The sequence below is a fragment of the Thermobia domestica genome, chromosome 2 (genome assembly GCF_964235325.1).
Source record: "Thermobia domestica chromosome 2, izTheDome1.hap1.1, whole genome shotgun sequence".
Classification (NCBI taxonomy): domain Eukaryota; kingdom Metazoa; phylum Arthropoda; class Insecta; order Zygentoma; family Lepismatidae; genus Thermobia; species Thermobia domestica.
The window spans coordinates 71,911,188-71,936,183 of record NC_137455.1 but is presented as its reverse complement, the minus strand read 5'-3'; the positions used below and the strand labels follow the sequence as shown (position 1 = coordinate 71,936,183).

Genomic DNA, 24,996 nt, shown 5'->3' with positions numbered 1-24,996 from the left:
ATAATCTACTACCATTGGTTGGAAGCGCCTTTCCCATCCGAAACCCAATTCCGACTACGCGTCCAGCAACTTTCATCTCCAGCAGAAGGCACTTTGGAAGGAATGACGAAATGAAGACAGCAGAGATGGAGTGGGTCAGTGGGTCAAGTTTTCTGGGTGGGTCAGTGGGTCGTGGGTCAACAGCATGTGACTCACTGTGACCCACCAACCACTGTGACCCACCATCCACCATGACCCACTGTGACCCACCAACAACTGTGACCCACCATCCACCATGATCCACTGCGACCCACCGTGACCCACTGTGACCCACCACCCACCGTGACCCACTGCAACCCACCACCCACCATGACCCACTGCGACCCACCGACTCAGTCTGACCTACCGACTCTGCTTACTGCATTGTAGACAGTATCTTCTGAAGACTGGTAAATTTGCCTGCGTTTTACTTTCAAGACCTTTATTTCCCTTCCTTTTCCATTTGTTTCCGTCTACTTACCTGAGGTGACTAGGCTATATCTAAGTGAAAAAAGAACTTCAGGCACTTTTGGATTTGATATTTGTAATTGTAATAATAGCAATAGGACTTATACTACTACTTGGCTTTCGAGGTCTGTCAGTTTTTAGAGGAGCTAACTACTGGAAAAATACATTTTTGAATCACTGTAATTATAAATTATTATATAAAAAATTGAATGTAACTATGTGTGCCTGATCATAACGGCCAAATTGCAAAGTCAAATGAAATGACTTTTGGTATATAGTTAGGCCTTAATCCAAATTGGGATGTTATATTGCTTTCATTATAATACATGTCCTAAAGAGGTAGTGAGGATCCAAATTTTTGCAGGGAAAAAATGAGTATCTCGCAAGCCGTTAAACTTACGAAGCTGAAGTTCAGTGTATTAACTCTTTATTAAAAATAAACAATATGTGTCCTAGCATTTTTTTTAAATTCTCCTTTATGGGGGGAGGGGCACTTTCTATATTTGAAAAATTGGGAGTGAGTTGGTTTGTAAAAATAGTCAAAAACGATTGATATTAGTTAAGAAAAAAATTCAGAAACAAAAAATACAATGCTTCGCTTCATATATCCATTGCTTTCTAGTATAATAATTGCTGAAGCTTATGTTTATTATATGGAGCGCTTACAGCACAGGGCAATCAATCCATAAAGTTGTGAGAAAAATAGACATAAAATTTGTACTGTAAGCTTAAGTACACGGAAATTTTAAGTTTGGATTGTATGCATAAGTATATGGAAAATTTTACGCTTTTTTTCCTTTACGTTGGTCTACTTACCCTGATTTGGGACTTTCAAATTTCATCCCTTTTTCCACTGAAAAGTATCTATAATTCAACAAGGAAATAATTATACTATGATAATTTAATTGAAATGCATCGTAATTTGGCACATAACAAACAGCAGTGTGGTAATTGAAGGGGAAGAAGGGGAGACCTCTGAACACTTCTCTGGAACCTCGTTCCCTTTTGCCTTCTAGGGGGGAAAGAACTTGGTAATGACATCAAACCTTCATGTGTAATTACAAAAATTAAATTTATAAACAAATAAGAAATCATCAGTTTATCAGGTTTTAATTGATAATTTATGCACAAGATTCCCTATGGAAGGTGTGGTAGATGAAGTTTCTGTTCTCCATGAGTCGACATTGCCAACTGACATGGTCGATATGGGAAAGATGTTGTATGGTGATAGAGAGGTGATACTTCTTGCTGAGTATTTCAAAACTGACCGAGAAAAATCGTTATCAGACTTAAGTCTAACAAGCAGATTGTCCAGTATTACCAACTTCCACGACAGAGTGCGAACGGGGATTTCCTCTTATGAATTTACAAATGACTGACATTAGAAATAGACTGTGCTCAAACATTATCTAACTTGTTGTTCATCAATGTTAATAGCCCACCGCTAGACAAGCTCAAAGTAGACGAGCTAGTTATTTCTTGGGTGAAAGATGGACATCATTCTGCTACGGATAATTTACCACGAAAAAGTCCTGGAGGCCAACAGGAAATAAACCCGATTTCAGGTTTGTTTAAAGGTGGGAAATTAACGAGTTCTGGAAAATGTATACTTGTATTACTAATGGCTTATTTGTGTTTTTCAACTTAGTACCTAATTTTTAATAAGTCTCTTCTTTCCTTTTTATAAACTAGAAGGTGAACTACTTTGAATAAATATTCATAATAATTGCAATTATGCATATTTGTAACTTAAATTTAACGTGGTGTTTTAGTGGTTACACAAATTAGAATTATGAGCATACTTTATGGAGATGCTCTTACAGATATTACCCGAGCACCTTTATACGCTATGAAAAACTGATTTTTCAAGTCTTTTGGAGAAGAATACCGTGAACTGAGAAATCATAACCTTTTCCATATTGTACAGAAGTATTTTCCTGCGACTAGTAGTTCCTTTTGGAATGCGTTGAGAAATTAACACTCGCAAGAATACTCTCTTAGTACAAGTATATTTTAGATACACTAATTTCCCCCCACCTCGAAGTGCTTCAATTTCCTCACTGACTTTACCATTTTATATCGTAAAGGTCAGATCCACCTTTATGAGTGGTGCTTGAGTGGTGCTTGAGAGATTGACCGTAGAAATTCAAACTCCGATTAATGACAATTTCACAGTCTTATATTATTACAAGTGTAAACTCTTTAGTCAGTAGAAGAGGCCGTGGATCATGTGTAACAGTTGATGACGAGATTTTGGTGAGTCACAGTAGGTCACAGTGGGTGAGAGTGGTTCATGGTGGGTGGTGGGTCAGAGTGGGTCACGGTGGGTGGTGGGACACGGTGGGTCAGAGTGGGTGGTGGATCATGGTGGGTCGTGGGTCAGAGTGGGTCACGATGGGTGGTGGTTCAGTGGGTCGTGGGTCAAGTTTTGATTGACCCACGCCAGCTTTGGAAGACAGGCATGGAGAGCATTTCTGTATGCAGGACATGCATTTTTTTTCCAACAGGGATTCTTAAACCTTGTAAAGCTGTATGACCAATGTATCAACATTCTTGGTTCTTATGTGGAAAAATAAAACAAACACTGTTCTTTATTTTTGTAGTATAGTATTTGTCTTACATAAACACCTTACAGCCGCTGGAAAATTTATTTCTCGACTTACCCTCGTAAATTCCATATGTAGCATATTCCTTTGGGATCTACCGGAAACAAATGATGCCAGATGTACTGGCAGAAGTTTGTAATACTTGACTCATCAATTTCCAACTCAACATTAAAGATGCAAACTCCATGTAAAAATAACTAAGACAAAAGTTCTTTTTTTAAAGCGTTACTGTTTATTTACACTTTGCTTTACTGTTTGTTCACTTTGTTTTATTTTTACGTTCCCGATTACCATGTAGAGTAACGCATCTGCCTAGTAGTTGAACCAGGATGACAAACCTGAAAGAAAGAATGGGAATATTATTAGAATATTCTTAAGAATAAAACATGAGCTTCAAGCACTACAACTGAGAAATAGAAAGAAGTTGGTTGTTTTGAAATTTACTGTCTTCTTTCAGCATCGGGGCTGTAGGGGAAGTTTATCTACAATTTAAAATGGAGACCAAATAACATAAAAATCGAATCCGTATCAATCGTATCAAAGCAAGTAGATAGTCAAATAGATATCATAGATAGGTACAGTAAACAACAAAAGCAGAATAGATATATAAATATATGAACAGAATATGCCGTAGAGCAGCGTTTCCCAACCGGTGTGCCGTGAGGAGATCGAAACAAAATTATTAATTCTATAGCAACCAAATTACAAGACAGGATTTTTTTCTTTTTTGTATTTCACATTACTATGAACCTGTCGATGAGAGGAACGATCGAGATTTAAGCTCCAGCACTCACAGCAAGACATGGCATCATTCTGGATTTCTCTCCGGAGGGAATATCCAGCTATTTCTACAAAGGCTCTTAAAGTTTCATTCCCTTTTCTAGACTCTACTTAAGTGAAGTAGGATTTTCTGCAATGCACACAATCAAGTGTAAGAACAGGTCACAATTGTTAACTCCGGAACATGATATTAGGGTGAGTTTAACACTATCCATCCACAATTGAAGAAGATCATGAAAGAACATCAAGCTCAAGTTCTACATTCATTTTGAATCGTGCACCAACTTGTTTTACTTATTTTTGAACAATTGTAACATTCATACATTATTATTAAACAATCGTTACCTTCGTTAGATATTATTGAAAAAATATTACGTTACTAACATTATTGAACAATTCTAATCTTCATATAATATTTAAAAATTATAACATATATTAATCATATTATTAAATTATAAGTTTCATACTGTTTTACTTTTCTGTACATTTTTAATGTTGAGAAAAAGTGTTTATCATTGTTATGACTATTATTGCTTCTTTATTGTTGCAGACTATTTCGTAACTTGAAATCTTAAAATATCATTCAATCTTTTTGACAAATCAAATATGCATACAAGTCACCTACATTTCAGTTTTAAACGTACAAGAGATTTGTTTGTTCGTTCGTTATTTAGTGATCTTCCTTCTTAGTGAAAGGTCGAATACAGTTTTTGGAAAAGAAAGTGTATTTTTAATAACTTAAGTCCTATATTTCATTGCAATTCTTTTATATTTGGTTGGGGGGAAGAAAAAGGGCCCGCGAGATTTTAACTGATTCGTGTAGTACTCGGCGAGAGAAATCGATTAGTGAAGAAATTTTCAAAATTGGTGCAGGCAAACATGGAGAAAATCGCATTTTCATGTACCGGTTCAAAATTGGGAAGGAAAAAGGGTCCGTGAGTTTTTCCTTCCCCATTTTTGAACCGGTACATGAAAATGCGATTTCCTTCCTCATTTTGAACCAGTACATGAAAATGCGATTTCCTTCCCCATTTTGAACCGGTACATGAAAATGCTATTTTCTCTATGTTTGCCTGCACCGATTTTGAAAATTCCTTTACTAATCGATTTCTCTCGCCGAGTATTACAAGAATCAGTTAAAAACTCACGGGTCCTTTTTCCTTCTCCATTTTGAACCGGTACATGAAAATGAGATTTTCTTTATGTTTGCCTGCGCCGATTTTGAAGATTCTTTCACTAATCGATTTCTCTCGTCGAGTACTAAAAGAATCAGTTAAAATCTCACTGGCCCTTTTTTCTTCCCCCAACCTTCTATTTTTAAAATAGAAGGAAAAATGAGCATAATGATTACCATAAAGGGAAAATCAGTGATCGAGTTTTCTTCTCTGAAGGAGATCAGTAATCACAGAAAAAAATTACCACGGTATTTTATATTTACAAATAATAATATCTATGAGTGCCCCACGAGAATTCAAGCTATACCCGTTGTGTGCCGCAAGTTGAAAAAGGTTGGGAAACGCTGCCGTAGAGTCTCCAACTATTTCTTATAACCATGTCGTGTGGGTTACCTAACATTCCAAAGGTTTTTGTATTTTATAATCATGCTCAATGGACTTATTGACGATTAGTTATCTCAACTTGTGAATAGTTAATTACCAATATGAAATGATAAAATAACGAGTCAACCCAAGTGCTAACAACGTTCGAAAATTCATTTCAATTCAATAATCTAGAGAGAAAGTAAACGAAACAAGAGAAAACAAGAAGCGTGGTTTTGAATCAATTTAATGTTCTAAGATTAAGTAACATCTCTTTCTTTAACCCTCTATTTAAATTGGAAGTGGTAGAAATTATCCACTTTTGATTTTAACGTTGATTCCTATATAGAATAAAAATAGTAATACATAGTTAGAAGCTGTTTTCTCCAATCAATTAGCTGACTCAAGTATATATTCCATCTCTACTCTAATCTCTCTACTAAAACCAGAAGTTGTAGAAATTTCACTACCACTTTCAGTTTCAATAATAATTGGTTAAATATTAAGTTATACAAACCAAACTTTTTAACGTGGTGTACACATGACATTGCTATTATCTAAAGTAATACTTTATAGTTTTAAAAAGTTGCACAGAACTTTTTGATTTCTGAAATATCTTTAAAAAGAATACAAGTATGGGTGAATAAAAGCTGATGGGCATTTTTAAGAAAACAAACTATCTTGCCAGTTGCTCCTGATCTGTGTGTGAGAGGTTACCGACTAGAGGAAATGAATTTTTGAGACGAGGTACAAATATCCCATTGGAAACATGATGCATCAGTTTCATTACACATTTATGAAAGACAGCATCAGCCTTTGTTTCATATGCAGCTTTGTCTAATTGTAACAATCCAGTTTAGTTACCACTATTGTTACTCAACTAAACTATACTCCCTCAAAGATTGAAGCTCTCGTGGTTTTGTTGTTACATAGGCATCTTCAGCGCGGAAGATCTGGGTTCGGTTTCCGATGGGAGCTTATATGGGACGTAGTGTTGCCCATGAGACGAGAAATAAGCTTTTATTATCTCGTCTCGTAAATTTTATAGAATTCTAGATTTCTTTCTAATCTCGTTTCGATTCTCGGAATGCTTTTCTCATCGTACAACATATACAGGGTGTTTCAAAACAACACCGACAATGTTTGGCAGGTTATTCCTGAGACCAAGATAAGACAAAAAGTATAGACCAACCTGGGTAGACAAATGCTTCCTTTCGGAGTTATAGGCTGCCGAAAACATAAAAATAATAACTTTAAAGATCCATAACTGCAAAACTATGGGACCTACCGTAATCGGGTCAAGACTTTACTTAGGAACGAATATGTGCGCTATTCAAAAATACATGTTTCGAAATCCTCCGATACTTCTGTAACAATTTTTATAGAGGCAGTTTGACTAAGGGAATATAATCTAAAGTACTCACCAACTACCATCTATAAAAATTGTTGTGGAAGTACCATAGAATTCTGAAACTTGGATATTTGATTAGAGCACATAGTAGTTCCTAAATGAAGTCTTGACTAAGGTAGGCAGGGTTTGAAAAAACCCGGGTTTTTCTGAAAAAGCCCAACCCACCTGGGCCCATATGGGTTTTTTTCGGGTATTTTCGGGTTTTATTGGGTTTTTTCGGGTTTAATTGGGTTTTATCAAAATATTTCAATGTCTTTGGGGTAAAAGTGTTAAAATGTGATTTATATTTCAAGATTAACATTGTCACAACTTGCAACAATTTTCTATTCACTGCTGTTTTGAAAAACTGGCCACCAGTTTGAAATTTTACGTTGGATCATCGCCAAAATATATACAGCTAATTTAGAGTATCTCGTGCTTCTACTCTAAAAATTTCGACTTAAAAGACCGAAAATTACGCTTTGTAGCGTGCATACCCGCTATTTTGAAAAAAATAAATTGTCATCATTTTGAAATTTTACGCGTTGGTATGCCGCCAAAATCTACACAGGAAATTTTGTGTGTCTCGTGCTTGTACTCGTTTTGTAAAAATTTACATGTAAAAGACCGGGAGTGATTCCCTGTACTATGTGTGGTACAAGCAGACGAACGAACAAATGCAGATTGAATCATTCCAGAAGCCTCAGTGACGTTTGCCAAATATGAACACCAAATATATTAATTTAACAGCGTAAAATAAATGGTCTTTATTGTTGAAGTTCACTTTCGATACCTTGTGCGTTCAATTACAGGAATGTCCCGAGCACTTGTTGCAAGAGGGATCTTTCCAGAAAATTAATTTAAGACCATTAAGAAAGATATAATTCATATTTTATAAAAATAAACTAGCTTTTGGCTAGCTGGGGGCTCTGCATTTCTTATCTATCGCCCTTTGCATCAACAGTGAATCTCGTGAACTTGCTCTTCATATTTCCTGAATCTGCCCATCCGGGAGCTTCGCTCCCCACACACTGTCTTTGCTCGTCCTACGGCCTCGCATCTCTTGAACCCACAATTCTAACATTTCTTTTCCTATTTCAACTATTTAAAAGATAAGATTTTGTATCCCAAGAAAACTCTCATTTAAATAACAAGGGAATTTCTTCAGCACCCTTTAGACCCCTAAAAATATTTAAAATATTCACTTTTGGCTATTTTCCTGTCGGTTAGTCCTGGAATGCTATAATCATGCCAAATTTCATCATTTTAATCATGCCGGAAGGGCCTAAACATTTTGGGGTGTAGAAGACATCCCATATAAATAACATGGGAAAGATTTTTCAGTTCCCCATAAAAGCACTCTACAGTTGGAAATTTTTATTTCTAATGTTTCACTTAGGTAACGCTTACAAAAACGTACAAGCATACCGAATTTCAAGATTTTATTCCAATTCTAAGTACCTAAGCCTTAAGATTATAAGTTTTTTTTAAAGGCCCATTTAAATAACATGGGGAAATTTTCATCTAATCTTTAGACCCCCTCAAAATTAAAAAAAATATTCACTTTTGGCAATTTTCCTGTGGGTTTCTCCCGAAAAACTACAATGATGTCAAATTTAACCATTGTAGCCCTACAGGAAGTGCTCAATAATTTGGGGGTGTAAAAGGTGTTCCATATAAATAACATGGGAAAGATTTTTCAGTTCCCTATAAAACCTCTCTAAAGTTTAATTTTTAATTTTTTACTGATTTACTTAGGTTCTGCTAAGAAAACGTACAAGCATACCGAATTTCAAGTTTTTATTCCAATTCATGCAGTACCTAAAACATGAGATTATAAGTCCAAAAAAAGGTCCATTTAAATAACATGGGTAAATTTTTCATCCCCTCTTTAGACCTCCTAAAAATTAAATATTCACTTTTGGCAATTTTGCTGTCGGCTAGTCCCGGAAAGCTACCATCATGCCAAATTTAATCATTGTAGCCCTACAGGAAGTGCTCAATAATTTATGTCAGCTCATGTAGTTTTATATATACTTAGGATGTTTCAGAATGTCTTAAATGAAATTAAATATCTTCCAGCATAAAACAGTTTTATTGTTGAGGTATTCAGTTCCGATGCTTTGTGCGTTCAATTGGGGGAATTTCCCGAGAACTTCTTTCGGGATGTTTTTTTTTTCTCCCCTCGAAAATGCAGCTCCCTTTACTGTACATCGAAACTTCCACTAGTACGAAAGTTCGAATTCAGCACTTGAAATAGTAAGGGGTACGTAGTTTTCGGAACTCTGAGCATCGAGTTTCTTAAATTTGACGAAATTTTACGCTTTTGTTGGTGTTCATTCTACAGAATGCTTATTTGAAGAGTACCTACAAATAACTGCACTAAACTGTTGTTGTTGGAAAACTAAATTTTACTGAAGAATACTTGTATTACCATCAAAGGTAAGAAATAATATTAATAGTTTTACTAATGCACTACATGATTACTGGTAGTAACGGCATCTATGGCTTTAGACGCGTCAAACGTATGAGGGACAACGTCCCTCGGCGTCGCCGAGTTGGCGAGCACACGATTCACGGAAAGTATTTTCTAAAATAAAAAAATACATTTTTTTTTCTTCCTTCAAATAGGCTATAAGCATAATCCATACATTAATTTGTTACTTAATTATCTCAAGCTAAGGTAAGGTTTTTTATTCATTCAGTGCATTCAGAACTTTATAAAGGTCTTACATTGAATGTTGTATACCTTAACGGGAAAGCATTCAATTCGCCCAAGGAAAGTTCAAAATCTGATAAAAATCACTTTCAATGTGATCACATTGATTGTATCAATAATATATTAACAAAAAGCTCAAAAACCCAGGTGGGTTTTAAGGTGGGTTTTTTCAGGTGGGTCCAACCCGAAAAAACCCGGTGGGTTTTATCGGGCTGGGCCCACTTGGGCAAACCCTGAAGGTAGGCCCAATAGTTTTGGAACTATGGACCTTTAAAGTGATTTTTTTCATGTTTTCGGCAGCCTATAACTCCGAAAGGAAGCATTTGTGTCCCCAGGTTGGTCTATACTTTTTGTCTTATCTTGGTGTCAGAAATCTTCTCCCGAACGTTGTCGGTGTTGTTTTGAAACATCCTGTATATGTTGTACTTAAACTAGACAAGATGAAAAAAGCTTTTGGAAAATCGATACTGTGTTTGAATCCTTCCGCGTCACGAGAGGTTAACGCAGACTGATACCTCCGACATTTAAACCATATTTCATACTAGAATTATTTTATGTAAAGAGACGTACGTATCTTGAAATGTTAATAAAACTCTTTATTGAGTTACATAATCATTTTACCAATTTATGGTTTCTATAACATTAATCAGTGGCCCCGCATAGCGTACTCGCTAACGCTCTCGCCTCTGGTGCGAACCGTCTCGGGTTCAATTCCCAGTGAAGACACTCAGTCGAAAAAGTGTAAAAGATTTTTTCAGGTCAGAAATCCTGAGTGAGGTTTTCCTCATTTACATCAAGTAAATGTCGGGATAGTACCTCGCAGGTTGCTCCTTCCTCCTCCTTCTTTACCCCAAAGGATAGTGTGCTTGTCGAGGGACGTCATCTTCAGCCGTGCCGAGCTTAAGAGTCTTCATCCCGGCGAAATCAAAATACCGCTAATTTTACAGTAATTGTGTGATATCTTCAAATAGATAAAAGATAATTGAAATATGAAACAAGAGCGCCCTAGACAATATTATTTTGCGTGAGGTATCGTTATCGCAAGTCACCTAGTGGCTTTCCGTTTTCAGCTGTTTAGAAACGCGAAAATAAATGCCGATTTTCAAAATGGCTCGAAATCGAAAGCAGATAAGTGAGTCGTGATAACGGTATCTCATGTAAAATAATATTGTCTAGGGCGCTCTTGTTCCACATTTCGATTATCTTTTATCTATTTGAAGATATCACATAATTACTGTAAAATTAGCGGTATTTTAATTTCGCCGGGATGAAGACTCTTAAGACAATAGATGCCGGTATTGCCCAGAAATCTGTATAAATAAATAAATAAATATACTATGAGTCATGTATTCTAAAATAGTGTTAGAGATCTAAGACTTGGATGAACAAGTGTTTTTCACAAGACTCGTTAAATTTCTGGACTCAAATCCATAGGTGGTGCCAGGATTTTAGTAATGTGGGTACAGGCTAGGATGGGACAACACATCCTAACATTGTCCATAGAACGCTCTGTACTATTGAGCCTTAAGAGTCTTCATCCCGGCGAAATTAAAATACCGCTAATTTTACAGTAATTATGTGATATCTTCAAATAGATAAAAGATAATTGAAATATGAAACAAGAGCGCCCTAGACAATATTATTTTGCGTAAGGTATCGTTATCACAAGTCACCTAGTGGCTTTCCGTTTTCAGCTGTTTAGAAACGCGAAAATAAATGCCGATTTTCAAAATGGCTCGAAATCGAAAGCAGATAAGTGAGTCGTGATAACGGTATCTCATGTAAAATAATATTGTCTAGGGCGCTCTTGTTCCACATTTCGATTATCTTTTATCTATTTGAAGATATCACATAATTACTGTAAAATTAGCGGTATTTTAATTTCGCCGGGATGAAGACTCTTAAGACAATAGATGCCGGTATTGCCCAGAAATCTGTATAAATAAATAAATAAATATACTATGAGTCATGTATTCTAAAATAGTGTTAGAGATCTAAGACTTGGATGAACAAGTGTTTTTCACAAGACTCGTTAAATTTCTGGACTCAAATCCATAGGTGGTGCCAGGATTTTAGTAATGTGGGTACAGGCTAGGATGGGACAACACATCCTAACATTGTCCATAGAACGCTCTGTACTATTGAGCCTTAAGAGTCTTCATCCCGGCGAAATTAAAATACCGCTAATTTTACAGTAATTATGTGATATCTTCAAATAGATAAAAGATAATTGAAATATGAAACAAGAGCGCCCTAGACAATATTATTTTGCGTAAGGTATCGTTATCACAAGTCACCTAGTGGCTTTCCGTTTTCAGCTGTTTAGAAACGCGAAAATAAATGCCGATTTTCAAAATGGCTCGAAATCGAAAGCAGATAAGTGAGTCGTGATAACGGTATCTCATGTAAAATAATATTGTCTAGGGCGCTCTTGTTCCACATTTCGATTTTCTTTTATCTATTTGAAGATATCACATAATTAGTGTAAAATTAGCGGTATTTTAATTTCGCCGGGTTGAAGACTCTTAAGATATAAAAAATAATCCATAAATTTTACTCAAAAAAAAAAAAAAAACTAGAAAAGCCCGGTATGGTAGGAAGTAACTTATGAGAGACTTAAGAAGCCACTCAAATATATCAAAAAAGAGGAAACAAGAAATATGCAAAATAGAAAGGATTATTGTAGGAAATCTGAAAATCGAAGTTAATGTGGATGCAGCTGCACCCACTGCAGCCAGTGTAGCGCCGCCTATGCTCAAATCCGAGACGAGATTTGTCATGTTTCTCATCTCGTCTCGAAACTAAAAAAAGCACTTATCGTCTCGACTCTCTGTCTGATTTTCGAGACGAGAAATTCTCGTCTCGTCTACGTCTCCCTCCAAGCTAAAAGTAACGCTAATTTTCAATCCAACCAAAACCCCTCCAAGTCTTTTGTAATATAATTTCCAATAGTTCTTAGAACTTACCTAAAGTTTCAAAAGTTTCTTCCTAACTATAAAGAACACCAATATCTCATCCCTAATATACTGGTTAAAACACTTTTAAAAAGGGGATACTAAAAAGGATTCAAAACAAAAGGGGTACTTGACTACAAACAGAAAATTAGAAATCAGTTAAATGCACATAAACATCTACACATATGAGATAAAAGGGAAACCAAGAACCAATACCTGATTTATGTACGTGTATTCCAAAGAATAGAAGTTCCCCCCATTACAGAACTACTACAATATACCAGAATTTCCGATATAGACTCTTACCTTCATAAAACATAAAAGAAAGGAGAAACTCATATCTATTATACTGTGTATTCATGTGTAAGTATACATATCTTCGTGTAGTCTATATGCAAAAAGAGACGAAAGAAACTCTAGAAGCTTGCATGAGTATATTACAAACTTCCTGTAAAAGGAAGACACATATCGGACGGACCCTTTTTTCCCTCAGAAACATTTTTGTTACCTATCGCAAGGGACAATCAGATTGACTGGTAGTATAGCCTATAGGCGTCGAAGGGAGACTGGTGAAAGATTCGTATGTGTGTGGCAGTCAGGGGAGGTATTGTAGTGTGTTCCGAGAGGGTAAGGGAACGCACAGTGTGATGGCACGTCTTCAGCTCATGTCCGCGATAAAACCGGCACTTAGCTTCCTATCTGTCCAGAGGACCACAATTACAGAGAACCTGGTGGGCGCGTGAGGGAGACAGAGAAACGAGAAGCCTTCAGTTGGTGACAACCTCCATTTCTTTTGTCTCTCTTTCTTCCTTCCCTCTTCCTCTGTCTCCCTCAGTTATCCCATTCTCTTGTACGCAGTAGTAGTGATCCAATTCTCTTCTGTCGTGATATTTTCTCCATAACCTAGAAAGAAATCACTCGACAGAAACAGTTCCGGTGATTTCTTGAAAGAGAAGGGAAATCCTGTGATTTATCCTCTTTCCTTGATCCCTGTGTGGAATCGAAAGCGAAATCATAAAATGTTGGGCTTTGTTGTGCTAATAGTACATAGTTTTGGCTCTTAATGTGCGAATTTCGAGTTCAATTCTTGGTGAAAGTACACGGTGTTCCGATCTTTATCCTTAATTAAGATGGGACCGTGGTGGCTCATTGGTAGTTCACCTCTGGTGTATGGGGTCCTTGGTTCGATCCAAACTCGGCCAAGTGAATTTTGTGGTTGACAAACACCGTGTGAGTGAGTTTTCTCGGGGTTCTCCCGTTTCCTCCCATTTTCTTCATTCCACCATTTCATTCATTTCTCATCATCACCGTCTCCTTTAACCTAGCCGGCATAATTGTGGGACGTAAAACTCAAAGATTTCATTTCATTCTTTCCTTAGTTAAGAGCTAGGTCCGTATCTTATTTAAGACTAAATCATATTAAGGACCGAAAATTATGTTAAATATCTTGAGAAAAATATTATCACGCTGTGAACATTATTACTCTCTCCCAATTTCCGGAGGAAACACCGCTGTACTAAAATCAAAATCATCATGCAGATATACAGAATATTAATCAGTGGAGTCATTGCGTATGGTTCCGAGATTTGGAAACTAAATTGAGTTGAGTTGACTTTAGTTTAGCGTCCCTTTCAGCAGCGAGGCTATATGAGACGTGGACCTACTGATTAACGTGGAATCCGAACCACTTGAGCTCCTGTCGGGAATTGAACCCGGGTCTCCCAAATTTGGAAACTAAACAAAGAAGACATAGATATACTACGAAATCTTGAAAAAAATCGAAGGATATCGTATATGTACCAGTGAAAGGAGAAAGATGGAAAATGCAGAATAATGAAGACATAAATAACATATTGGAAGGGAAAGAAAGACAAAGTTAGATTCGTTAAGTCAAAAGGAAGTAGCATGTTTTAAGTATGGATGGAAAAAATGGCAAGAAGATGGAAGAAAGAATATATTCAAATAAGAGAAGAAGAAGACCAAAGATACGATAGATAGACCAAGTGGAAGATGATCTTAAGGTTATACAGATAAGTAACTGGGAAAAAGAAAGTAACCAACACGATGGAATTGAGGTGGATAGTATCTGAGGCCAAAGTACGTTCAGAGTTGTTGCTCCACGTGGTAAAATGTAAGGTAAGTTTGATAGTTTCAATTTTGACGTCCCTTTCCGGCTTTGAATCAGGCGCGCACTCAGAAGTTTTTGCTGGGAGGGAGATTCAACACTACAGGACACTACATCTATATAGTATTGAACCAGTGTTGTTCTTTACTCGTAAAGGACGATAAGCAACTGTTGAGTACAGCAAAAAGAAACGAAAGGGTACAGATGAAGGGGAAGGTCAAAATTTTTATTCTACATCAATCATTTCTCTGTTAAACAACTAAAGGTTTATTAAGAAAGTGCACAAATATATGTTCAATTACGAAGATTTTGGATCTGGATCCGGAGGGCCTTCGCGTGGATACGCCCCTGCTCTGGAGCAATGTGAAATATGAACCTACAACTTAATGTAGCATACGAATCGCATTTATTGAATTCGAAACATTTGCACTGCTAAACATTCTTTACTTTAGTTTGAATTCTGTGATTCAAATTTGTTTAACCGTTTTTCGCTGTTGTTTTGAAATTCTTAGACAAATTTTTACTGGGTTATTATTATAATTTAGTATTACAATTAGGGTTAACGCTAATAATGATAGAGACGCCTACAAGATGCTAATATGAATCATGCGAATTTAATATTGATTTAGTTATATTTAAATATTATTATTCCATAGGAATTTGAGAATCACGATGGTGTAGTCTATAAGGTTTTCACCTACAAACACATCATCAGAGTTCGATATCCGATGGAGACAAGATTTTTTTTTCTTGTTCTATCCTCATTTCAATGCAGTTCAGGGATTCATCCAACTTCTAATATTTGGGGGATAAAGGCGATGTGAGCTTGGTGCTGAATTACATCATTATGTGCCTACGTCTAGGTAGTGTGGAACTTTACTTCCAACTAAGCCTTAGGTCTCCTATGGTCTATCTTTAATGAGAGGCACCCTCTTGCTATGTTCACGATACTTGTAGAGCCTGGTGCTTTTAATTGACTATAAGCGTGTGTAGAGCTCCGGGTTAAAAGTGATAACATTCATATGCTTGAACGAGGGGCAAAATCTCTAAACGGACAATGAATCTGTTTAAATTTGTATGTTATTCTATGATATGTCGAGTATGGTAAAATACTAGTATTACATATTACCCACTTGCTGTCCTAACTAACTATGTAGTCTATGGAACCACAGAGGTTCAGTACCGCATTCACAAAAGCTCTCCATTCACTTCTGCCTTAGCCAAATGGATCCAGTTTTAACTTTGTATTTCTACTAAGCTCCTACACAAGCTTTTGGTTTCGATTCTCAGCAATGTCTGTCTTAACTAGACGAGCTTCTTTGAACAGTGATATACACGCTTCACATGTTTTATCGATTTGTCTCATAAATGGCTTTAATGTATGAGTTTAATAACGGCTACTGGTTTTGAAGCTGCGAATTGAAAAATTTATTTATTTTAAAAAACTTTATTGTTTCAATATTTTAAAAAGCGAGTTAAACCCGACATATTCTTAGAATAATATTATTTGAAAAATTTATTTAGTTTCACACTACTGCATCTATCAAATCCAGCAATTCTATAAAATATTTGAAAACTGCACATCACTGTCCCCAACCAACGTTGTACAACTGAATTATCTGCGATAGAACTCAATTAGGATCAAACAGTGACGATTCAGTTCCAGGAAGTGATTTGAATGTCACTAATGCAATCACTCTATACACGTTTGATTCTTCTTTTACTTTCTTTTTTTTCATCCCCGCTTTTGTGAGCTCTTTATCGTTTGTCTCTCGTCCTTGTTTCCTTTCTCACTATGTGTGCGTGTGTGTGTGTGTGTGTATGTAAGTCCGCGAAGAAGTAAAAAGAATCCCTGAGGGACTGGTAGCGAAACGACTTGAGTTTACTACGGGAGTCAACAGAGGAAGCGGCTGAAGTTCCCGAAGGAATCGGAGGCCCACAATTTGTCGTGGTCATTAAGACCGGCCCTGAGGACGGTGACACTCGTCCCTAGACGCTCGTCACTACACTCTGAATTACACTCTAAACGTAATCCAATCACAGAATTGGAAAAGGAATGGATGAAGGGGATAAAAAAAATTAAAGGATATTGTATGATGTTCTTTTCCAAAGTACAAGTTCATTTTTTCTTGTTGTCCCTTTGCAGCTATTTGCAAAATAGTCCTCCACATTATGTATACTGGCCGATCGAGGTATATTTATCTGTCACCCATAAAGTAAAGATACGGACGATAATCTGTGATTTCCTGATAACGACCAACTATTTCTCAGAGAAATAAACTTTTCTTGCTCTTTTTTTTCGTCTCGTCTGGCGCCTCTTAAATCTACAACGAATAATTGTAATAAAGAACTCAAATAAAATCAGTCAGTAGGGTCTATATCACAAAACTTTTACTGTTTAAAAAAGTTCGTATGCAAACTGGATCTGATTATGACACCAAAGTTAGGGATATCGTTCTTTTACAATGAGCATTGTTTTAAACACATTAATTTCACTGTAGTTTTTTTTTGTAAGTGCTATTTCATTTCCATCTGAAGATGGGCGGGCCGCAGAAGGTAACGCCTTCTCTTGGGCCATGAGTATTTATTTATTTACTTATTTATTTATTTGTAGTGTCATTTGGAGATGAGTAATAGGGTTTATTTAGTTATTGATGTGTTTGGCTGGGTAAAATATACAATTACAAAATACAATATTACAGAACAATCAAGAAAAAATCATCTTATAACAAGGAATGAAGTGCTGAGGTGCTGGAGTAATAAAGTGCTGAAAAGATTTCTTGACTTCATGGTAAAGAGAAGAAATTCATGAGGATAGTGAATTTGCTGAGCATATCTGGGGCGGCTTTCGGCCTTGGCATGTAGGTGAGTAGCGTATGTACTATGTTGGTCAGGTTTAAATCCTCCAAAAGTTGAAGTTCTTTAATACAGTGAAACCTCTACTAACGGACACCTCTGTAAAGCGGACACCTCCCGTAACGGACATATTTTGTAATCCCCAAAAACTGCAATAGGAAAAAAAAAAACATATTGGCAAACCTCTCTAAAGCGGACACTCTCTAGTACGGACACGCATAGTCTTTTCGGTCTTTTATAGGTATTATTCACCTAAGTATTACAGACACTTTCTCCAGAAATAAGTTTAAAAGTATAGTAAAAATTCATTTTTAGTAATTCGTTTATGTGTCACCAATGAAGCAATGTGACATTTAGCTTTCTCAACTGTCTGCTCAGCAACTCAGATGAAGCGTCTCTGTTTAACAACACTCTCATGTCCTTTGCTTGCATCCCACTCCCACCCAAGCTATTTTAGACACAAAAGTGATTGACAGTTGCCCGCTGTCTGGTATGACATGTTATGCTATTCTCCCATTGGAATCTCTAACCAAGCAGAAGACAAGTTCGGTATATTTTGCCCACGGGTACGCATATTGTCTCAGAAAAGATACTTCTGGACTGCAAGTAACCCACAAATTAAAGCGACATACTGAAAACGTAGTAAGTAGTGATAAGTTTAAAGTACAGAGAACTAACTATAGCATCTTATTTCAATGTTGTGCCTCGAACATAGAATATTGGATGGCGAAAGATAATGCAGGTATCATAACATTTTGGTAAATACACGATTTATGCAAAGATATTTTTTTTCTAATTACATATCACCTTGATTACTAATTTACGTAAGAAAATATTGAAACCTCTTTAAGGCGGACATTTTTTGATTCCCCACGGCTGTTCGCTTTAGAGAGGTTTTACTGTAGTTTGAATCGTGTCTTCAGAGGATGAATTATCATCAGGGGACGTCTTCGGTGTTGAAGCTGCTATAGTGCGTGATATTTTAGGCTCAGGTCTTGAAGTGAATGTAGCAGTGACGTCTTGAAGAGATGCTGAATGTGAGATTGTTCTTGCTGGTGTTGTAATCCTTTTTGCTTGTAGGATTTGTTGTATCCGTGGACATCCGAAATAATTAACAGAATGAGCGCCTTTACAGTTGACACATTTCGCTGATGTGTCTCTGATCTTCTTTTGGCATTCACTGTAGAACAATTAAGACATTTTATCGAAACTATTCACTTCAAATGGTTACGGATTTTCTCATAGTCTTGCCAAAATGAATCAGACTTATTAAAAAATGTGTCATTTCCACTAATTACGAAATAATACACAGATAAATACATGCTATTTTCAAGGTACTTGAGGTATTATTTACTCTTGAGCAGCTTTCGTCCAAGGTGTGGCAATTCGATTCAAAGAATGATCACGTAATCTCATTAGTGCAGTGTGATGATCGCAGGCAATTATGTGAATGATTTTATTTGTACTTATTTTGATCTAATACATGAGTAAACCTTGAATCTTCGTTCGGTGTTTGATTATTGCAAAATCAACATAGATCTGTGTGTGAACTCACAAGGGAACATCTTATATTAATAGTAGCATTGCCCAATAAAACAATGCACAATCGATAGAATAGTGAAGAAAAGTGAGAAATCCAAAGTTTTGCGGGCCGACACCCAGAAACACAGGAGATACAGAGGAAAGAAGAATTTAGAATCATGTGAATATAGCAATGCGAAAGATACACTGACACAGAAAGAACTTCAAAATTATTAAAGTAATCAAAATAACATTTACAAAACAGTATAGTAAGCAAACATTGTACTCACAAACAAACTCAATACTATCATATGTAATGCAATGTTACCAACTGAGCATAAAATAAACTTTTGTTAAATGGTATGGAACACAAATTATAACATCTAGCAAATCTAATTATGAGTAGAACCATACCTGTGAAGTCTTGATGTATAGTGTTGCTAACGTTAGAGAGTGGGCCTATATGAATTCCTATATGAATCTTGGATTTAGAAGAGTACACACAGTACACGATTCGAACTAGTAAAAATGAAAATACTATGAGACCACAAACAAGAATATAATCACTGAAATACGAAACTAAGTGACGAAGCACAATGTCGAAGCAGTTTTGCGCAAGTGGAAAATCAGAATAGTATCAAACAAAACACACAAAACTGAATGATGCATGCGCTTGGATTGACAATTGATTAGCAGGCTCACACTTCTGACACGTAATATTGTATCACCTCACACGTTATTGGTTTTGTTATAATTTGTGTTCCGTGCCATTTAACAAAATTACATTTTGTGCTCAGTTGCCAACACTGCATTACATATGATGTTATTGAGCATGTCTGTGGGTAGAATGTTTGCTCACTATACTGTTGTGTAAATGTCATTTTGATTACTTTAATCATTTTGAAGTTCTTTCTGTGTCAGTGTATCTTTTGCAGTGCTATCTTCACATGATTCTAGATCCTTCTTTCCTCTGTATTTCCTGTGTTTCTGGGTGTTAGCCCGTAAAACTTTGGATTTCTCACTTTTCTTCACTCCTCTATCGATTGTAAATTGTTTGATTGGGCAATGCTACTATCAATATAAAATGTTCCCTTGTCAGTCTGAAAATGGCCAATAGGGCTCAGCATTGGAGAATTTCTGGCGGGAAAAAGTATTTCCGAATCCTGATTATATTACGCTCACAGAGTCCTATGTGATTTCTGGCTGTTACTAAAATTAAAGACTATGATAAAAACAAGATAGTTTCGTTCCAGTGATTATGAACTCTTGAAGCCGGAAGTAGTAGTTCTATCAGCCCGATTACTTTTAAGTGTTACTATCGGTGACGGAATCTATTTCTGGAACGCTGCATTAATACCCCCCCCCCCCCAAAAAAAAATCTCGCTTTCTCTTACAGTTTTTGATCTATATGTATTAACATTGAAACCAGATATGTACTAATTTTAACTACTACCAGTTTCGTTCTGATGGATACAGCTACGAAGATAGGAAGAATTGTGAAAAAGAAGAATAACAACATAATTCTAAAGAAACACGAGATCTGATGAAGAAAAGAAGAGAAATAAAGGATAATAGTGACAGTGTGACATCTGAAGTAGAATATAAGGAACTTTGTAAAGTACGATGGAAATCCATTACAGAAAATATAAGAAAGTTTAACAGCCATCTCGTAAGAAACATAATTTAATACAGCAAAGCAGAGCCTAACCAAAGGACTGAAGCAGGTCGAAGCACTGAAAAGAGAAATGGCACAACCATTAAAAACCGTGAAGTAATACTGAAGATTTGACTACTCAATAACAAGTGATATTCAAGGATGAACTGAAAGTGAAAGAAAGCCAAGATAAAGAAACAAAGATACTCCAGTGCTGCATGATGAAATTGAATTCGACATAAGGAGCATGAAACGAGGAAAGGTACCAGGAAATTATTAGGTATAACAAAGTAAACTGATGAGAAACAGGAAAATTCTAGCTTAACTTTATATAATATGACTACCAAATAATAGAGCTTGCAGGCAAACAATGTAATACTAGTTAGAACAATAATCAAGATAGATATAGGAACCATAGATATTGTATGCTGTAAAGATACTTCTTCAATTGCCATATCCATTACGTGAAAACAAAAATGGTAGTTAAATAACGAAATTACAAATGGTCGAAAAAGCGAAATTTTCCACCCCACCCCTCTCAAAAACCAGCTTTTCTTGAATCTCCCGTAATTATATATCGAAAGATTGACCATCTATAATAATAATAATAATAATAATAATAATAATAATAATAATAATAATAATAATAATAATAATAATAATAATAATAATAATAATAATATAATTTAATAATAATAATATCGATGCATTGTAGGCACTTCTCAACTATGCTGTGCATATCACAAATCTTACAGAACGGCTGTGGGTTCCTTAGTTCGATCCCAGCTCGCACCGTGGACTTTGTGGTGAACAAACACCGTGTGCGTGGGCTTTCTTGAGGCTCTCCCGTTTCCTCCCACTTTATTCATTCCACCATTACATTCATTTCTAATAATCACCGTCTCCTTTAGCCTAGCCGGCACAATCATGCGACGTAAAACTTAAACATTTCTTTTCAATTTTAAATCCACGATCTTCCAGTTTCAATACTCATCGCCACAGACCAAAAACGGTAATAGATAGCGAGAAGCGTTTTTTTTTTAAATGACAGATCAGGGTTGTAAAACCAGATTGTTCTTCGTTCAACTAGGTACAAACTAGGCTAGGAACGAAGAAGCGTCACAAATTTACTAATACTTCCTATCTCACTATGGATTTTCTTAGTGCAAAAACGGTCAGATATAGAGGGAAGTGGCTTTCTGATGAGGATTCAGCTCTTAAGAAGAATGCTACATCTTCTGCCTTTTCTTTTTATGAAACCGAAAGTGATAGATACGTTGCTTTCAGTTTCAATATTAAATAGCCATTGTTTTACATTCCCTTCTTCCTTTTTTATTTTTTTTAACTTCTGTTTTAATCAAACGGTCCTAATGGAAGTATCAAAAAACCTAGGCTAGGCTAGCACCTCTTTCAGTTTTGACATTTGTTTCATTAGTGTTTTCGATAGGATACAAATGGGCAGGTACAGGCGCGCACCTAGAAATTTTTGTTAGAAGGGGTCCAACCTTTTGGGGGTCTATGTAATATTGAACGGATATTATTGTGCACCCGAAAAGACGATAAGTAATTGTCAAATACTTTCTATATTTTCTGAAAAAAATATATGGTAGAACTAGATTGTTTTTATAAGAAAGAGTATGAATGAAGTGTAAGTTCAAATTTCTGTGCCACATCAATCATTTTCCTGTTAAAAAAGTACAGTTTTATTGAGAAAATGTACAAATGTGTATTGAGTTTGGGGGGGGGTATACTCCGGCCTCGAGCAGGTATACTCCGATCTTCTAAAAAACTGAAAACACTGTCATGTTATTCCCACTAGAGCACTTTGTTTCGTACGACTATAATAGTATCTTATCAGCTGAATCATCAGGTCGAAATAATAATATGCATAGAGTTTCTTCTTTTGGGAAGATAATAAATGTAATTAATGAATTATAAATGATTTGTTGTTCATTAAAGGACACTCTATCTGGTGTCCACTTTCTTTTTTAATGACCATCAAATGAATCTGGTTAATGAAATCTCTAGAACGAAGAACAGCGCCGCGTATCGGCGATAAGAGAAGCTTTTGAATATGGTCATTCAATTTTATGCCTTTCCGAGCCTCTGTGCACACATATAGGAGAGAATCCTATGTGTCATTAGATATAAAACATTCTCTTATCACAGTCATTTTCAAGTGATATGTGATACGATGATCCTTGTTGGTATGGCCGAGAAAAAGGAGGGTTATTAAGTGTATTCTAATGCGAAATGAATACACACTCTTGAGGATGGGTTTGGTAAGGGGGGAGAGATATTGAGGAAAGGGAACGGCAGCGAGAATTAGTCTTTTGTTTACTATGCAAAATCAGATTGTATGTACAACGTTATCACATCCATAAAATTAAACAAGAATTTTCGAACTTTACCCAGAAAATTCTTATAAACTTTTTTTTCCACTTAAATTTCTCATGCACGCATAAGAGATACGTATGGGGGGGGGGGGAGAAATCGTGGGAGTTTGAACACATAAGAGAAGTGTATAATATGTTCGATTTTTGTAGCAGTTGTTTAATAGAGAAAAAAAAAAAGGAAGGGTGAGGGTTTTGTAGTGTGTCTTCGATTACTCCATGGTGTTCTGTTGCAATACAAGAAGAGTTGTGACGAGGCGTGTTATTTGGTAAGGGAAGACAAAATTGAGCACTAGGGGTTGGCTGATGTGGGTGTGTTTGCATTTAATGTAAACAATATGAACAAGGGAGGAGAAGGAATTTGAATGTGTATAGATAACAATTGATTTCCTGTGTTGTGAAACAGTTAATGAAATACAAAGTATCATTTAAATAGATATACATATTTTACTTTTCTGTGTTCTCCTATTTTAAAGTACAAAGTTCTTTTTTTTTTTTTTTTTAGTTTTTCGTTTTAAAAAAATGATTCCTTTTTTTTCCTTTCCTGCTTATATCAGATTGGTAGGGTGGGATAACAAATCTGTTCGAACGAAATTATTCAGTGGAAGAAATCGTGTATGGAAATTCGATAAAACTCTGTGGTCGCCTAGCGGAAGAAAATAAAACCACTAACTTCTGTGAGGGTTGAATTTTGGTGGCGAAATTGAGATGCAGATGCGGGTATAATTTTGATCTCTTTTTCTATCTTGTTTCGAATAGATTTTTCAAAATAGGCACAGGAGGAATATGCATTTCTTTCTTTTTCATGTGTTTTTTCTTCTTTTAGTTTTTAACTGAAATGTGTTTTAAACCTTTCAATATCTAATTGTAAGCCTAATTTCAGTTGTTATGCTGATAAAATAAAGTGAAATCTTCAGAGTAACATTCTGGAATTATTTCCTGTAAGCTAATACTGATACATGAACTAGTGGCGGAGGAGGCTATCGAGTTTAAGCCCCCCCCCCTCCCCGAAATAAATTTGTTAGATTTTCGCATTCCACGTACAACAATAATTATTTTTACAAGTTCTAAGAATTTCATTGACTTTCCATTTTCTTATGCTCTTTGTTCAGAAATAATAGCCTACTATCTTTGTCAAATTTCATTCCATGTAAGAACTGTGTTCTTTTTTCTCTATTTCGTCCATTCTAGTCTTGTTTCCTTTTCTTAGTTGTTACTTTCTTTCGTTTCTCCTATCATACTTTCGACCGTTCTTAATTGTGGTTCAAGTCGTCCGTCGTCAGTTACACCACAACTAAGGAAGTACGTATGTATCTTAATATAGGCTCTATTCACCATACTGTTCACAAGGAGTTGTTTTAACAATGTAATGTTACTAAATTAGTTGTGAAAAATTATGTAAGAACAAAGGTTTGTTGTTTGATAAAATATAGTTTTATAAATAATATTAGTATCCTGTTGTTCATAACCCTTGTATTCTTTGATTATTTCATTCAAATTTATCCTTTTCCTTTAAACGGCTTACATTTCTCTTCCTTATCGTGGGATCTGTATTTAATTTTAAATGATAGGTTATTTATATCTCTAAAATGTACCGCCACCGAGTTTCATGCCTTCCCTGCGCATTTCCTTCTTGGTAATTTAAATATTATATTACCTTTAAGATATTTCTGCAGTCTCCCCACTCTCACTCAATATTTTCATTTCTCATACCTGGAAGTGTCATTATACAAATGTTAAAGGAAAGAAAATTAACTTAATTAAAATTTATCTGCACCCAAAGAAAAAATATAAGTGCTTATTCACATGTTATGTATATTCCTCCTCGAAACAAAATCGTAAATACGCCACTGTGCATGACCGATTTTTCCTACCCAAATGCAAAACGTAGATCTCTCGGGTCCGCCTTTAAAATCAATGAGAAATATGTATGTATATACACAATTTTCTTGTGTTATCTTTAATCAACAGCAT

The 24,996-nt window shown here is 35.8% G+C and overlaps 1 long non-coding RNA gene across 1 annotated transcript in view; it reads right to left on the bottom strand.

The window, feature by feature from the left end:
• Nucleotides 1-3,083: 3,083 nt before the first annotated feature.
• Nucleotides 3,084-24,996, bottom strand: part of LOC145679691 (uncharacterized) — a 307,177-nt gene continuing 285,264 nt past the window's right edge. Inside the window, exon 4 of the long non-coding RNA XR_014130502.1 lies at nt 3,084-3,430. This is a non-coding gene — a long non-coding RNA (uncharacterized LOC145679691). The remainder of the gene's footprint in view (nt 3,431-24,996) is intronic.